We start from the raw sequence: 18,084 nt of genomic DNA, 5'->3' as shown, positions 1-18,084 counted from the left end.
ATAGATTCGGGAGCGGCAGGCAATTTCATTCAGGAGAGACTGGTCAAGTTATATCAGATACCGGTCGAACCTTTAGCAATTCCTCTCTCAGTCACTTCAGTGTCCGGGCATTCTGTAGGAACGCGAATCTGTTACGTCACCGAACCCATCTTACTCAACACGGGAATATTGCACCAAGAACGCATCCAGCTATACGTACTTCCATCTTCCGTCAATCAAATCATTTTAGGCCTACCCTGGTTAAGGATTCATCAACCCCGTCTGGATTGGGCTTCATTGCAACTTACCTCCTGGAGTCCTTTGCTTCAAGAACTGTTTAACGTCTCTTCAAAGAACTGCCATCCAGACCACGCAACTCTCCTCTAGTATTCCAGCTCCCTATCAAGACTTCGAGGATGTTTTCAGTAAACAACAAGCAGAGAATCTACCACCTCACCGACAGTATGATTGCGCTATAGATCTTCCGGAAAAGATTCCGCCCAGAGGGAGAATTTATGCGCTTTCAGAGCCTGAATCCGAGGCGTTACGACAATACATCAAGGAGAATTTAGCTCGGGGTTTTATTCGACCTTCAACATCCCCTGCTGGAGCAGGTTTTTTTTTTGTTAAAAAGAAGGAGCTCTCCTTAAATATCAATCCCTTCCCGCGCAAACTGAAGCCGGTCGGCGTCTGACGTCAGGGGGCGTGAACGAGGCGCGAGACTTGCCTCCGGCGTCAGGGATGATTTTCTGACGTCCTCTGAGAACGCCGAGCCCGTGCGGGGCGAAGGCGCGCTGCTGGCGTCGCGGGGACAGGGATGCCGGAATCACGCTGACATCGGGAGGAAGTTCTGCCGGTACTGGAAATGGTAACAATTGCTTTAAGGCATAGAACACTTGGCCTAGTTGATATTCGCCAAGGATGTCACAGAATAATTATGCTGGCAAGCCTGCAACCTCTCCAGATCAACTGAGTCTTAAGCCAAGTGGAGTATGTCATCAGCTTAAGCTGGAAGTCACATGCAAGTCCAGTTCCTGTAGTACCAGCCTGGTGAGCTCCCCCACAGGGAGCATCCTTGGTGCACTCCTTGACTAAATGCCAGTGGTGCTATCAAGGACCAGTTAATCTTTACTAGGCACTCCACACAGATGTACAAAAGCTGAAGCAGCTCCATTTAACATGTGTTGAATCCAAATGCCTGCAGTGTTGGCATAAGATAACATTGATCCACCTTGTGAAACACCTTTTCCTAATCATGTGTCAACAAAGCAACTGACAGACCAGTCCTATGATCAAGATGAATAAGATCCCATACCAAAAAGATGTTATAGTCTGGTCTGGGATCATGTAGAATTTGTCAGGATGAATCACCTTAACCAGCACAGTCTTTAGCTGCAGTGAAATTAGCAAGTTTGCTATTTAGAGTGTTTTCCATAGATAGGATGAATTAGCCATTACATGTGGGTGATGTCATCCGGTGGCACTGAGCTCATCTCTCTAAGATAGTAGAGGAAACCATTTTGGTCTTTATCTGCTATCATTCACTATGTTACTACGGAACATGTGTGGGAATTTCCACATGGGCATTGCCTCATGAGCCTCCTCAATCAGTACTAGAACTAAATCTAGCCATGTGATCAACTCTCCAGGGAAGCAGGTGGGAATTCCATGGCTAATTCATCCTGCTATCTATGCAAAACACTGTTTATGGTAAGCAAGCTTGCTTTTTCCTGTTGATACATACACTGAATTAACCATTATATTTGGGGAGTCCCAAGCTGAGAGTTGTAGCAGAGCACTTACTTAGTAAGCAACCCAGTCCCCATCATGGAGTGTGGACTACAGTGAAAACAGTTTTCGCAAAACTACTTGTCTGAATTTACTGTCAGCCTTTGAGATCATATCAAGATAATAATAGGATGTGAAGGTATGAAATGAAGACCAAGCTGCAGCTATGCAGATGTCCTCAATAGGCACGTCACGAAGATGAGCAAAAGGCAGCCTTAGCTCTCACTTGGTGAGCCTTAGAGTCTGCGAGCTGTAATTAGACTAAATCATAGCAGTTTTGAATGCACTCAGCTAACCAATTAGATAAAGTTCGTTTGGTGACCACAGCTCCAGCCAGTTCGGGGCATAGGAAGTGAAAAGCTGATTGGTTTGATGATGTGGCAGAGTCCTCCCTTTTGTAATATGCCAAGGTCTGTTTGCAGTCCAAACTATGGAGGGCTTTTTCGCCTTCATAAGCAATTGACCTTAGGAAAAATGTAGGCAGAACGATTGATTGATGTGGAAGGCAGAGACTACCTTTGGAAGAAACCTGGGGTGAGTTCAGAGTACTACCCTGTTGGGAAAAAATGGCAGATATGATGGATAGTGAACAGCCTGGAGTGCACAGATTCTTCTAGTAGAAATGATCGCAACTAGAAAAATCACCTTCCAAGTTAAAAATTTTAGACAAGAAAGTCGAGTAGAATTCCCAGGCTCTCTTGTGAATGCTCTCTGGATCTGTAAGGAGACCCATCCACAGAGAGAAGGCAGGCCATCTGCTTCTTGGCTTCTCCAACTTGTAGAAAAGGTGCAAGCCATGATCCATTTTGTAAAGAAACTGGATACATGACCTCACAAGATTCCCTAGTTTTAAATGATTGATAACGACCCAGAGGGTGCACCTCCTACTCCATACATGCCTTGCAGTCCCCGAGCACAGGCAAGTATTTCTCAAGATCAATCATTTCCTCCTACGTTGCATGATTTCAACAATATGCCACCTGCTAGCATCTTTGCTATGCTCCCGAAAGAGGACCTTGAGACAGACTTTCTCCAGAAAAATATGCTCTGTGGCTGCACTAGTCTTTCCAAAACTCCTGGACTGCAGTCATAAACCCCAGTCCTCCAAAGGGTTATTAGAGTGTGGATAGGTGTCTCAAGGTTCTAGCAATTCAGCCCACCATCATGGATATAGCACTGTGATCCATGAACAGTGCCAATCTAATATTACTGGGCTTGTGATTCCATGTAGCTAGATGGATAAAGCTGGCTGATCCAGGACAGAACACCCTACCTTACCTCACACCTCTCATGAAGGTGAAGAATGATGTTCCTACCAAAAATCTACCAGGAAGCAGCAGCAGATCAAGTCCCACAAGGCTGCTGGCAACCCTAGGTGCGGCTCTAGAGGGCATACATTTAAAAAAAAATAAATAAATAAATAAAAAATCACCCAAATCACATACCTTCATTGATATCCAAAATGTCAAAATAGGCCAATATCTTTTAGGCCTGCACTCCAAGCATACACATTGATATTAATGATACTGCTTTCAAGCTGGACCCAGAGATTAAGCAGACGCTCTGGCAAGGTGACTTTAGCAATAAGCATCTCAGGCTGCAAAGGCTCAGAACAATATGATCACCCCACAAGATGTAGAAATGAGGTGAATAAATAAATAAAAAAAGACAAACAAAAACAAACCACTGCTGTGCCACTCCAGTGGCCAATTGGCTTCATCTGCTGGAGTAGAATGGGTATTATGAAGGAGACTCACAATGTACTTCTCCTTTCACAAGCTGAATATCTGGAGTCTCTGGAGACCCTCTCTACAACCACTGCAAATTTTTTTGAGAGCCACGTCTGTCAGTTATAAATCACCACATACCTTACACTTAAGGCACTTGAGATGATTTTAGAACTTCTGTTCTGGATAGTTAAGTGTGGGGAGCCTGTTCTGGGGTATTGGATTTGGCAGCTCTCTCAACATCTGGAGAGAGCATGTTGGTGAGACCGCACCTTGAAAACTGTGAACAATTCTGGTCGCCGCATCTCAAAAAAAGATATAATTGCGATGGAGAAGGTACAGAGAAGGGTGACCAAAATGATAAGGGGAATGGAACAGCTCCCCTATGAGGAAAGGCTGAAGAGGTTAGGACTTTTCAGCTTGGAGAAGAGACGACTGAGGGGGGATATGATAGAGGTCTTTAAGATCATGAGAGGTCTAGAACGGGTAGATGTGAATCGGTTATTTACTCTTTCGGATAATAGGACGACTAGGGGGCACTCCCTGAAGTTAGCATGTGGCACATTTAAAACTAAATCGGAGAAAGTTCTTTTTTACTCAACGCACAATTAAACTCTGGAATTTGTTGCCAGGGGATGTAGTTAGTGCAGTTAGTATAACTATGTTTAAAAAAGGATTGGATAAGTTCTTGGAGGAGAAGTCCATTACCTGCTATTAAGTTCACTTAGAGAATAGCCACTGCTAATATTAGCAACAGTAGCATGGGATAGACTTAGTTTTTGGGTACTTGCCAGGTTCTTGTGGCCTGGATTGGCCACTGCTGGAAACAGGGCTTGATGGACCCTTGGTCTGACCCAGTATGGCATGTTCTTATGTGGTTAAGTGCTTTTTAATGGACTTATTTTTGTTTGCCAGCAATTGATTTTATCTGCAGTGTTTAGTAATGCATTTGTAAACAGCCTTTACCATTCCATTAAGGTACAGGGACCCAGCGTAAAAGTTTTTATAATCAGTTTGAACTGAGAAGTGCATCTCGGATAGGCACAGACCAAGTGCTGAAGCAACTCCACATCTGGTCATTTCTCAAGGACAAATTGAGGCTTCAGCCATAAAAATAAAGGATCTACTGCAAGGGATAATGGGCTTTGCAGTGCCTGAGGACCTATCATCCCCTGCCTCCGAGCATAATTTTGGAAAAGCAGCCTCTTAAAATGAAAGAAGTGCTTAGGATCTCCCTCTTCCCATCACCCTATGGCATGAAGGACTTCTTTCTCAACTTAATCTTTAAGAGCCCTTCACTTCCCTGATCTTGTATAACCAAGGTAAGAGACTCGTGCTCTGCTCAGCATTAGAGACAGGGAGAACTAAAAATGGTACTGCCAGCGCTATGGAGAATGCCTTTAACAATGTGTCAGTATGATTGCTTTCTCTCTCCCCCCAAGGATGCAGAGATGCCTTAACATGCCCTCTGGCATATAGGATGGCACATTCACTAGTATCACTCTCACTACTGGGGCGAGTAAAAATTCCTTCCACCATAATTCCATGGACTATAAGCATGGCAGCAAGCTACACAAGAATACTATTTTACCATACATCTTGCCAGACACCCCAATGGCCTCAGGACCCACTACCTGGGCCAGAGCCTTTGCAGGAGTCTAACCCGAGAGCCAAGCACCTAATCCCATGCTTCTAGCTTAAGCTAAGGTCCATCCTAAATGACACAGGGGTCCTGCCTCCCTCCCCCCACTAATTCTCCTGGAGGGCCATTCTTCACCATGCCAGGAGGAGTAGTCGTCTAGTGGTTAGAGCAGCAGGCTACAAACCAAGGAAACCAAGGCTCAAATCCCACCGCTGTTCCTTGTGACCTTAGGCAAGTCACTTTATCCTCCATTGCCTCAGGTACAAACTTAGATTGTAAGCCCTCTGAGGATAGGGAAATCCCTACAGTACTGAATGTAATCTGCTTTGAAGTGCTGAAAAGCGGAATATAAATAGTCACCACATAGGTGCTACAAAAGTAGATGGGGTGGGGCCTGCTGCTGTCGCGGATGAAGGGGAGACTCTGGTATGGAGATGTTCCTTAGCTTCTCCATCCAGGGAAGGCAGCCAACTTTAAGATGGAAGGAGGGGTGGTGCCAGATGAAGAATGGACTCTCTTGACCACAAGTGGGACCGAAAACTACAGGCTGGTCAGCCTCACCTTGGTAGTGAAAATATTAATGGAGACTCTGCTGAAGGAAAGGATAGTGAACTATCTACAAGCAAGTGGTTTGCTGGATCCAAGACAGCATGGAGTCACTAGGGGACAGCCTGTCAGACCAATCATCAATTTTTTTGATTGGATGACTAGAGAATTAGATCAAGGAAGGGTGCTTGATGTGATCTACTTGGATTTCAGCAAAGCTTTTGATACAGTCCTGCATAGGAGGCTTGTGAATAAAATGAGACGCTTGGGAGTGAGCACCAAGGTGGTGGCATGAATTACAAACTAGTTGACTAATAGGAGACAGCAAGTAATGATAAATGGAACCAACTCTGAAGAGAGAGTGCCACAGGGATCGATCCTGTTCACTATCTTTGTGAATGACATTGCAGAAGGGATAGAAGGTAAAGCCTGGTCTGTTTACAAAGGATACTAAGATCTGCAACAAAGTGGACAAGCCTGAAGGAGTAGAGAGAATGAAAAGTGATTTAAGAAAGCTTGAAGAATGGTCGAAGATTTGGCAGCTGGGATTCAATGCCAAGATGTGCAGAGTCATGCATCTGGGATGTGGTAATCCAAAAAAAGCTGTATATGATGGGGAGTGAAACACTGATGTGCACAGACCAAGAGAGAGACCCTGTGGTAATAGCATCTGGTGATGTGAAGATGGCAAAGCTAGAAGAATAACCAGCAGGAAAAAGGAGGTGATAATGTCCTTTACAGATCCTTAGTGAGGCCTCACCTGGAGTACTGTGTTCAGTTCTGGAGACTGTATCTCAGAATAGAGAAAGGATGGAGGCCGTCCAGACAAGGGCGACCAAAATGGTACGAGGTCTGTATTGAAAGACTTATGAGGAGAGGCTGAAAGATCTAAATACAATACAGAACTTCAGATACTGGAGAGGTTTTAATGTTGCACAAACTTCAAATCTTTTCCATCAGAAAGGAAACAGTAGGACTAGGGGGTCACGAAATGAAACTCCATGGGGGACAAATCAGAACCAACGTCAGGAAATATTTCTTCACGGAGAGGGTGGTGGATGCTTGGAATGCCCTTCTGGAGGAGGTGATGAAGAAGAAAACAGTCAACAAATTCAAAATGGCATGGGATACACACTGTGTATACCTAAATGCTAGAAAATGGATATGAAGAAAAGGGCACATGGGGGTAACCTACACGGATCGGCAGTTACTACCCTTAGCAGAATGCATGGGGATTACTATCCTCAATCAATAAGCCTTGATGTTTGACGCAACTGCAACTTTATTCCCCACTTTGACGATGGGGAAAAAGGGGAACTGGATACAGACAACAACAAACATGGGTCCTGACACACAGATGGCCAAGTCCCAAAAGGAAAGAATGTCAAGCAGCATTGTCTGAATTTTAAAGGCGGCTCCTCACCCAGTAAAAACATTGCTAGCAGTAATTTATGGGTTTGACAGTTGCTTGGTTTTGATTGATTATAAACATTATCATAAGGCTTGGGGGTAACTGCACGGAGTGTCAATTACTACCCTTGAAAGAAAAATGAGGGAATCTTGCACAGAGCAGCAGATACTACCAAAAGAAGCTTGCTGGGCAAACCATCTGGTCCTTTTCTGCCATCATTACTATGTTAGTATGACACCACAGTCACTGTCACAGCAGCAGGTAAAAAAACCAATAAAAACCACTGCAGCTTGGAGTACCCTGGATAGAGATGTTTCTATATCAATGCCAGGCAGAGTCTTATCAGTGTTCTACGCGTTGCAGTTTTCCATAATTTCATGTAAACGATGCACTTTTTTTAGGCAGCTGATGACAAAGAAACTGGCTTAAATGGTGCTGTGCCCTGAGAAGTTTCAGGTACAGGGTCTTGGGACCTGGATTGGCCACTGCTGAAAACAGGATACTGGATTTAATAGACCTCTGGTCTAACCCTGTAAGGCAAATCTTATATTCTTAACATTAGGAAGAGCGGGAGTAGCATCACCAATAGCCACCATAGTAGCACTAGACATCACTGCTGCTGGGGTGGAACCTGAAGACTCTAGGGCTGCAACTATTACCTAGAGTACGGCTAAACTGATGCGATTGCTGCAGCCTCAAGAGTACTGGCATTATTTCATGAATTGCATGTGTTAATAAAACCAATACAATGTACAATAAAATAAAATCAAAATAATATATAAATACAAAGTATACGCATAAAAATGGATAAACAATAAAAGTTTAAAAATAAATCGTTACAAACAAAACTTTAGAAAACAACCAGGACTTTAGTAGTTGCCTGAATTTCAGGCCCATGTCCAATGACAAGTTCCATTATGAGGGGGTAAGAAATTAAACACACCTCTCACATCTGCTCATAGATAATACCTTTAGGAGAGGGTAATTTCAAAAGTTCTTGTTGAGATGAATGAAGACTTTGTGTAGGATGGTATGGGACCACTGCTTGGCAGAAACAGGAGGGTGTATGATACTGTCATGCTTTAAAAGTTAAACACAAGATTTTGAATTGGACATAGGAGAATATCGGGAGCCAGTGAAGTTCCTACAGTAACAGGGATAAGACTATTTTTATTTGCCAAAAATAAGCTCATCAAAAGTGTTTTGAACTAGCAATTGAGTGCGATGCATGTCCATGAAAAAGGGCATTGCAGTAGTCTAATTTAAGAATTAATGTGCAAGTGAATGTTTATAAATCAATCGGAATCTACAAATAAAATGTAGGATAATTTAAAAAAAAGTACTGTATTAAGGAAGAAACATGAGGAATAAATGTCAATGAAGGTCAAGCTTAACCCCAACATTGTGACCACTTCTTTGAGTTCAATAGTATAACCAGCCATTCCTGGAGAGGGATAACCTTGCTGATTCTTGGTCTCACATTTTTTGGGGCTAACTTTTGTTTATTCAAAGTGAGCCAGTTTGAGGCCTTAGACAGACAGTTAAATTGTGTCAGATATTTTGAATTTATACAGTCATCTGTATAAAAATAGCACCCATAACCAAGGCTTTGTATTGGAGTAGCCAGGAGAGAGATATAAACATTAAATAGGGTAGGGATAGAAAGCCTTTCAATCCAGACTGTTTTGTTAAGATAGCCATGTAACTGACTCAGAATAGTAATACTAGAGCCAGCACTTCCCTTATCCTCAGGTCCAACTGGAGCCTGCCTGTTTCCCCACTGCCTACCTCTTTTCCCCATCTGGGCTGTTCTTGCACAATGACGATGCAGGCAAAGGAGAATGGGGGCAAAGTGCTCTCCTTTAAAAAAAAAAAAAAAGGAAACACAAACTGATTTTTAACAAGAGTGAGCTAACAGGTCGATGCAATAAAATACATCTGTATCCTCATCCCTTGCATACCCGATGCAATATTTAAATGAAAAAGAAAGCAGAGTGGCGTACAAAAAGGGCATGCTAAGGAGAAATGTGCACATCTGATGCTCAAATGTTTATTGCAGTGGACACACGAACATCTAAACTGTGCATTCCTAAAAAAAAGTGCATCGTTTACATGAAATTATGGAAAACTGCAATGCGTATTGTTGACCAAAAGGAAAGCAGTCACCCAAAATGTTTTAAGGTGTCCTTTAGCTAATCATCATTTATTTATTTATTTAAAGGCTTTTATATACCGAAGTTTAGCTAGATGCCTTCACTCCGGTTTACAGACAACAACTTATTACAATTTGGGAAGCAACTGTAGAAACATTATATTTCAAGTTATGGAACAACAGGTACTGGATCCACTGATAGAGCAACGAAATACAAGATATGGAACGACTTTCAAGATAAGTAACAGCTAGTGAAACCATGTAACAGGGAGGTGGAAAGTTATAATTGGATTATAACTTTGCTTGGCGCCATTACTTCCTATGTACATTTTTTTTTATTTTTTGTTTTAACACCAAATAACTAAATATATAACATAGTAACAATGGCAGAAAAAGACCAAATGGTCCATCCAGCCTGCCCAGCAAGTTTCATAAGGTTGTAACCGCCACTCAGTGCAGGTTTCAACCCTAAACAGAGACATAGGGGTAACTGCTCGTCGTGCAGGTTACCCCCAAGCCTTAATCTAAGGGTAGTAATATTTACAATCAGACATGCCGCTTCAACATGCTTCACGTTTGGTCTTTCCTACCCTACAAGGGGACATTTATTGCAATACAGAGGACCACATTTTTTATATTTCGCTTGAGCCCTTGACTGCGAGTTAACTTTACTCCACTTCCTGAGCTGGAGTTAATTTTTTGGAAAAAAAAAAGTGTATATTAAGCACCCAACTTTTGGGCTCACTTTCCTACACTGGGCAACAATATTTGATATCTTTATTTACAGGGAATGTAAACGTGATGGGTGCTTTTATTAGGTGTGTATTTTAGACACACTTATTTACTTGCTGCATGGGAAGTGCGCTCAGCCTACTGCACAGATTTACACGCAGTTTTGCATGCACCAGACTAGCACCCGATACAATGAGATCAGCATGTCCTAACTACTGTATAGCTGATTGCACTCGTCACACATGTAAATCCTATGAAGATGAGGGTATTACCCCTCCCCCCATGCAGAAAATCGCTGGGCACCCAATGCACACTTTTCAACGTGGCAAATTTAAATCCAGCCTTGGAGTTGACATTAAATCAATACACGAGTCAAGGGCTCAGGAGAAATTTAAAGAATAGTGTCCTATGTGCTTCCTACCACAGGTGAACAACAAAACAAAATACAAAGATAGAGCACCAAACGCGTGAGACAGGGAAAAACCTTTTTTTTTTTTTTTTTTTAAGTCTCACCCAACAATGCTGACCTCCTGCTGCTCCTGAAAGGCGATTAAGGCTCACAGCCCTCAAATGTTTCTTGGCTACTGATGCTGGTGTTGGTAAGGCCCACCAGGAGTTTTGGGAGGCCTTAAACAGAAAAATATGTAAATATAAAAAGTTGGATTTTACCTCTACAAATCAAGGGCGAGCGCATAAGCCAACAAGGAATAAATATACACAAATTTCTCTCTGAAGCTCCGCAGGGAGAAAAAATGAGACACATAAAAGCGGGGGGGGGGGGGGCTGCTGAAGAGCGCTCCCAAACTCTTCTCTCAACGCTTTCAGAGAGTGCCTGAAGGGTGGAAATAAAGTAAATAATATAAAGCATAACGATAAGCAGCAAACAATGCGAGGGAGTAAGGAAAGGAGAAATCAATCAGGCTTTCAGGGAGGAAGGTATTAAATAATACAAACTAAAAGAACGTGTCGGCCACAGAATAAAAGAAAGAAGAAATTAACCCGTGAGGCTCAAGAGAGAGCAGTACAAGGGAAGCAAACGAGTTTACACAAAACAGAAAGCAAAGGTTTCATACGCCTACCTATCCTAGATTTAATGCTTTTGTGCATATGGAAATAAAAAGAAAAGTGAACTGGAAACGAAAGGGGGGAAGTGTACTTTAAAAACGAGGGGAGGGGGGGGGGAAGTGTATTTTAAAAACGGGGGTGGAAAGATCTTAAACAAGTGAAATCAAAAACTTAAATCTAAAAAAGCCCCCCGAAAACTAAATTCATAAACGAAAAGGCACAAACAAAAATGAAATTTAGACATAACGCTAAAAAAGGATCACAATTAAGTTACCAGCGCTCTCGGTTGGTTGCCTTTCCCTTTCCCTCTCGGCCTCACCTGTTGGCTTCCGCCAGTTTCCGTCTCGCGCTCCCTCCTCCCCCAGCAAGAGAGAGGGACGCGGCGTTCTCTCGGTCACGTGACGGCCCCGGGAGTGACATCACCAGGTGCGTCCCACAGGTACAGACTCGCCTGCACATAAAAGCTCTCCTCTGCCGGCTGACAACCTTGGGACACTTGATTCCATGGCACGAATAGCAAGCCAAGAATTTTTAAGTGGTCCCACAAAAGGAGCAGGAAAATCTCTGTAATAATCTTGGATGGGGGAGAAGGAATAACAACAACATATGTTTCTGCCACCAGGCCAGAAACAAAATGCAACCCAGTGATCCCTCCAAGCTGCGCAGATGCGTGGTTATCTACAATTTCAATCTGTCCAAGGCACAACTTCTGTATTTATGCACAAGTCGGGAATGGGCTGTTTTCCAGTGCCAGCTTTTGGTTTTCTCCTGCCAGTCTGATGTGCCTGTGTGAGTCTTCTTTCCTCCATCTGTCTCCTTCAGCCAATCTGCTGAGCCTGAGTGAATGCTGGGGGCGGGAATCAGCTGAGAAGTAGTTTGCCCTGCTTCCAGGCTTTCTACATTTCTTACTTCTTACTGTGACCAGTCAGCTGAGGATTTACTCCTGTGGCCTGCTTCCAGGGGGAGCCTAGCAGAGCTGAGTTTGATACTGGAATGTGATGGCAGTGCCTCTTTCCTCCAGGCACAGGGGAGAGGAGGGAGGGAAGTGCAGTAGGCTGTGTGTTAGAGCCAGGGAATGTGTTCAGTGAGATAGATGCTGGGGAAGGGGAAAAAGATGATGGATAGATGCAGGGGAAGGGAGAAAAGAGGGAGGAACATGGAAGGGAGCTGGTATAGCAATGAGAAATGATGTGAAAGGAATCTGAGAAGGAGGTGGATGGAATGGGAGACAAAGGAATGGAGTGGAGATGGCGGTGCCAGAAAAGTTAGAGTGAGACGAGATGGTAATGAAGGGAAAAGATGAAAGCTGAGAAGAGAATGAGAGAGAAAGGGGAAGAGATAGAGCTCAGTCCCTAGGTGGTGGTGCTATGGTACAAAGAGCACATAATGGGGACCCCTTCCCCCATAAAAAAAAAATGCATACACCATGCCTCCCCTCCCCCCATAAAAATTAGAGCATATATGGCTGGGAGTGTAACATGAAGGACCCCCCTCCTCAGTCCTGCTGCTCACAGATGAAATTAAGCACCCAGCAGCAATGCATGCCCACAAAAACATTAGAGGGAACATTGTCAGGGACATTACTGAATATCAACAGAATCATGGAATTATGCTTAATCCACCCATAGTCTCAAAATATGCAATTTTCTGATACCTAAGAAACATTCTTTCTGTTTTACTAGTGAAATGTGCCCAGTGTAGTCTGGTCTCTAACACCTTGTATGTGTGTCTGTAGATGTGAGGTCTGGACCTGTGTGTTGGGGGATCCTGTGTGTGTAGGGTGCCTGCACCTATGTATGTCTGCCTGTGTATGTTTTTGCCTGCCTGCGTGTGTATATATATATGCATATGTGTGTGTGCGTGCTTGTGAGAGCTTATGTGGGCTTGCGTGTATTTGTGCGAGTTTATGAGCTTGCGTGTGTGTGCCTGTGCCTGTCTGTGGGAATGTGAGTGACAGGGCTTCACAGCCAGAGTATATCAGTGCAGTGTTTTCCAACCCTCTCCTGGAGGCACACCTAAACAGGATATCCATAATGAATATGCATGATAGATTTACACACATGTAGACCCAGGATATGCAAATTATCTCATGCATATTCATTGTGGAAATTCTGAAAACCCAACTGGTTAGGTGTGCCTCCAGGAGTGGGTTGGGAAACACTGTATTAGTGAACAGTACCAGCATTTCTTGGGTTGTCTGGTCAATAACAGCCTGTGTGTGTCTGTGCCTGTGTTTGTGTGTGCATGGGCACCTGGGCCTTTGTGTGTGTATTTTTCCTTGTGTGTCTTTGTGCCTGTGTGTGTGTGGCAGTGTGAGAGCAAGGCCTTCACAGAGATAACATATTTGTGATCAGTACCTAGGTTGCTCAGATTGTCTGGTTAATAATAACAGCCTATGTGTGCAAGCATGGCTATCTGTGCCTGTGTTGTGTGTGTGTGTGAGACAAGGTTTTGCAGAGCATATTTTCTTTGCACAGTGACAGGCATCATCTGGTTGCCATAGACAGCCATGACAGTGTGACTGATTAAAGGACCGCCACAAGTTTTTTATATAAATTACTAAAACAATCATTAATGACCCAGTTTAACTTGCTGGGATTTGTCCTGCCCAGAAGGAAACAGGCATTAGAAAAATCTAAATCAACCATTCGAATTCAGATTTTGAGACACACACACAGACCATAGCATTTTGAATTGGGTCCCAAGGTTCTTTATATTGCTTAGTGGTATTCAAACATTTTATTAAATAATTTTGCAAATCAAAACAAATAACAGTATATTGCTTAGCTAACATGTATTCTCTTTTTGCTCTGCTGCTTTTTTCAACCTCTGTTCCACTTTTTTTTGCTTGTTTTGTTGTTTTTTTTTCTGGTTTCTCTTTAGTGTTTGTTCTTCATTTTTATTTTTCAGTTCTGTTTCTTTTTCATTGTCTCTTTCCTTCAGTGAATTCATTCCTTTCCCTGTATTTCGTTTCCTGACTCTTTTCCTTCTCCTTATTCTAGCCAAAATTGTCTTAAGGCATGGGCCATTAGAGTGCAATCTCAAGACCCTGCATTGATTGGAGGCCCCAGATTACCATCCTGCTCCTTGATCTTGTTGGCCAGGGCCAATGTACCGTATGTGCATCTACCATATAAGGCTAGCATTAGAGTGGCATCACACTGTTGAGTTGGCTACAGCATGTAGTCCAGCTTCTCCATCCAGAGATGGGGGAAGAGCTTTCTGGGGTTTGGGGAGAGGTGAGTGACTCTGGGATTGGGGGGAAAGTAAGAATTTAGGGATTGAGCAGGAAAATGGGGGATCCAGGAATTGGTTGGGGAGAGGGGATTTGGAATTAAGAGAATAGTTGGGGATCGATTAGGGACTGGAGTGAATGGAGACTCTGGGTGGAGACTGGTGAGAGAGAGAGAGCAAGGACTCTGGAATGGCTGGATTTGGGGACTGAATGTGGATTTTATGGGAGAATGGGGATTTAGAGATTGGATAGGGTTTGAGGGGGAGGGGTGGGACTCAAGGATTAGGTGTGAGAGTAGGAACTCTGGGATGCGGAAAGAACAGGGACTCAGATTTAGAGGGGGTTAGGGGACTGTGGAGGGAATGAATGGGGGTATATTAGATGGGCTAGGAGGGAATGAGTGACAGGATTGTGATGGGATTATGAATATGGATGTGCATAATAGAAGAGAGACAGTGCCAACGACGCAACATGCGCCGTCTATGGAGCCAACGATGCATCATTCAAAACCTAAACAGCCAACAACACAAGGAGTGCCTATAACACCGTCAGCACCTCCACCTTCATTGAAACGCAAAGAGAAGAGACATCATCACACACAAAGGCCTCATACTCCATGCAGTCACCGTAGGCATACGCACAAGCCTAAGCCAGCTTCAGTGCATTCTGGATACTCAGCCCATTCCAGAGTATCCATCTCAGATGTCGATGTAGAGTGTCTCTCGGACTCACCGTCTGAATCCTCAAAGGTGAGTTCTATATATTCGGATATGTCATCAGTTTCCAAACGGACTCATTCTTCAGTTCTACAGGAGCCATTATCTAAAAAACACAAACTATCCCAAGTGTTTCCACCAGTAAAGGTTGTCTCTCCTGACGATCCTCTCTTACCAGCAACTCCGGCTAGCCCACCTTCCGCACCACTACACCTAGTCCAGCCAAGTGGGGTTTTAGCTTCAAGGGCGATGGCTTGTATATCTCAGGCATTGTCTTCCTTTTTTGAGGACCTGCAAGTTTCTCATGAAGATAAAAATCTTCCACCACAGGACTTGCCACCACCATCTTCACCTCGGGAACCCTCTCCTAGAGAAGATCAAGATCCCATATTGCCTATGCCAGACCCCACTTACAATCCAGAATCGCCAATCACATCTGTCTCGTCTCCCAGTTCCTCGACGGGTCTACCTTCCGACCCTGCTCTCCAACTGGGAAAACCCTTCTGATCCAAGGCGGGGCTGCCATATTGGATTTGGGACTTGGCTACTATGTCCTTGAAGGTCTCATCAATGTACCTCTCTGTCTGCCTCAATTCCTCCAGGTCTGCCACTCTAGCCTCAAAAGATCAAACTCGTTCTCTGAGAGCCAGGAGCATTTTGCACCTGGTGCACACATATCTCTCACCAGTGGGTAAAAAAATCATACATGTGACACTCGATGCAAAAGACTGGAATGTCCCCCACTTGCTGCTGGACTGCTGCCTTCATCTTAATTTTGTTGAGTTCCTAGTTAAGTTTAGGTTGCTAAGGGAGTTGGAATTAGGGTACTTTAAATTTATAGGTGTATTCACTAATTAATCTGCCAGTATCCTACAAAGGGATGATTAAACTCTCAATAAAGGCTGGTGTAATAGTATGATTTTCCTGCGCTCGGGGGTGGACTCTTGTCCTGGGGCAAGGATGGAATGGCTCCTGAAAGGAAACAGGAGGTAACTGGCCCCAGGGGGCGGAGCACTGATGGAGACAGAGGCTAGGTAGAGCTTCACCACTGGAAACCCGAGGTCCCCCCGGGAGGAGCCCATAGGGACCTGGGCTGCTTGGACTTAGGTGGGCCTCGCAGGGTCTCCTGGGAGAGTGGAAGTCCGGCGTGCCCACAGACACAGGAGTGCGGTCGGGTTCGAGCTGGAGCAGGGAGAACCAGAACAGAGTTGGTGAAGACGAGGCAAGGAACAGAATCTGGAGGCAAGGACAGGCAGGCAAAGTATCATCCTTTTAGACACTCAGAACAGTCCATAAAAACATTCTACATACCCTGCTCAGCACTGGGGTGTTCTGGCTAACTTATCTGGATATTCTGTGGCACAGATACGCCACTGAATATAACAACCTATCAGAAAGTTAGCCAGATTAACTTATCCGGCTAACTGTAGGACTGGTTTCGGGAAGTCCTAAAGCTATCTGGCTAACTTAGGCCTTAATGAATCTGGCCCTTTCTCCCATTTTATGTCTATGGGAAAAACCTTAAGTGAATCAGGCTCTTAGCCAGATAATTCTACTCTGCCCCTGGAATTCGTACTTGTTATCCGGCTATCATGGCGATATTAAGTCGGAGGTCCCGAAAGTTAAAAAAAAATAAAAATTGAAATCTGCTCGCGGGTTGAAAACCGGACGCTCAATTTTGCCGGCGTCTGGTTTCCGAACCCGTGGTTGTCAGCGGGAACTGACGCCGGCAAAATTGAGCATCTGCTGTCAACCCCGCTGACAGCCGCTATCTAAAGAATTTCTATTGCTTGAGCAGAAACTGTTGTACTGCTTCCCCCACACTGGATCTTAATTTTTTTCTAGGATTAAACAGCACCACGATTTAACCTCCAAACAGGGCATTAAAGCTTACTATTTCTTTTCTTTTGCTGCGCCTGGCAGCTTCTTCCTGCTCCTTCAGGCTTCCACCTCAATCGGAAAGGGGGCTGGGATCCAGCACCATGAGACTTTATTCACAACAACCCAGGGATATTTTATTTTTGCCTGTTTTATATCCTAGCCAACTCCCTTAACCCACTCATCACTTTTTTCCAAAGCCCTGCAAGTATGGATCCTAAACCCAGTCACTAGGTGTCTCCATTGCATAATGACCATCCCCCTCCTCCCTCCCTCCATCCTCAGCTAACTTGACCTGGGAATCTAACTCTGGTTCCTCCGCTTGGCAGTGTACAGCACTGCTACTGAGACACCAGGCCAGCCCCATGCTTAATTTTTCTGTTCAACCTTAAAAAGCCACATACAAACAAAAAAAAATTTAAAGATTTTTTATTCGATTTTTCTTCTCAACTAGTTACATCCTTTGTTAATTCATGTCATTCATCTATATTACACTGCAACCATGACTTATCTTTCAAACCATCATATAGAGGTAAAAATATGCAAAAATACAGATGTTTTTAATAAACTTCTTTAAAATATCTAGGATCTAGAATAAGATTCCTCGTGTCACACATTTTGACAAGCAGTATTTCACTACCAAGGGGAATATTCCTTCAGTTGTCCACAAGGCCAAAAATATAACTCAGCTTTCTAGTTTGCTACAACTTCCTCGTTAGCATTTATTGTTATTGCTCAATTTGACCCAAACTTGGAGCCCAGGCCAAGACTGGCCTGCTACAGGCTGTGAAGATTACTCAGAATTCAAACAAAATCCAGTATCTGCAAAAAGATACTTGGACTTTTGAAAATTTACAAAAATTCCTAGGCATGTTTTCCCCTTTCTGCTAAAGTGGAATTCATGCAGACAGTGGGTTGGAAAACAATTTTTTGCTTTTTCTCAAGTCCTTCACTAAAAATATTGTATATTTGTCGCCATTTTACAGCTTATCTAGTATAAGAGAGAGGAAGCAGATTGAAGCCAAAATCACCTTCCACAATGTCCCCAGCGGGGCTCCACCATCCATTTCTAATGAGCAGGGTGACCTGGAGTCTAACAGAAATCAATATGTAACCCATATAATTATTTTAAGAGCTTATTTTTATTCTCATAGAGAAAAGAATCAAACTTAACTGTTATTTTTCACGGTGTATGGTGCACTTGCCATGTCCC

At 43.7% G+C, this 18,084-nt stretch overlaps 1 protein-coding gene across 12 annotated transcripts in view; it reads right to left on the bottom strand.

Annotated features, from left to right (window-relative positions):
* Window positions 1-11,821, bottom strand: part of MARVELD2 (MARVEL domain containing 2) — a 48,893-nt gene extending 37,072 nt beyond the window's left edge. For 2 of the 12 annotated variants that reach the window (XM_029574367.1, XM_029574358.1), the window contains exons 1-2: window positions 11,317-11,820; window positions 10,491-10,604 (exon numbers count right to left, since the gene is read on the bottom strand). The gene's annotated coding sequence lies outside the window, so the exon portion shown is untranslated. Of the gene's footprint in view, window positions 1-10,490; window positions 10,605-11,056; window positions 11,172-11,316 lie in introns of those variants that run through there. The other 10 variants (XM_029574349.1, XM_029574339.1, XM_029574386.1 and 7 more) reach the window with 8 other exon arrangements.
* Between the last annotated feature and the right edge of the window lie 6,263 nt (window positions 11,822-18,084).

Source organism: Rhinatrema bivittatum, chromosome 1, assembly GCF_901001135.1.
Source record: "Rhinatrema bivittatum chromosome 1, aRhiBiv1.1, whole genome shotgun sequence".
In the NCBI taxonomy this organism is placed as follows: Eukaryota; Metazoa; Chordata; class Amphibia; order Gymnophiona; family Rhinatrematidae; genus Rhinatrema; species Rhinatrema bivittatum.
The sequence above is the reverse complement of the archived record's forward strand: the minus strand, read 5'-3'. Positions and strand labels throughout refer to the sequence as shown.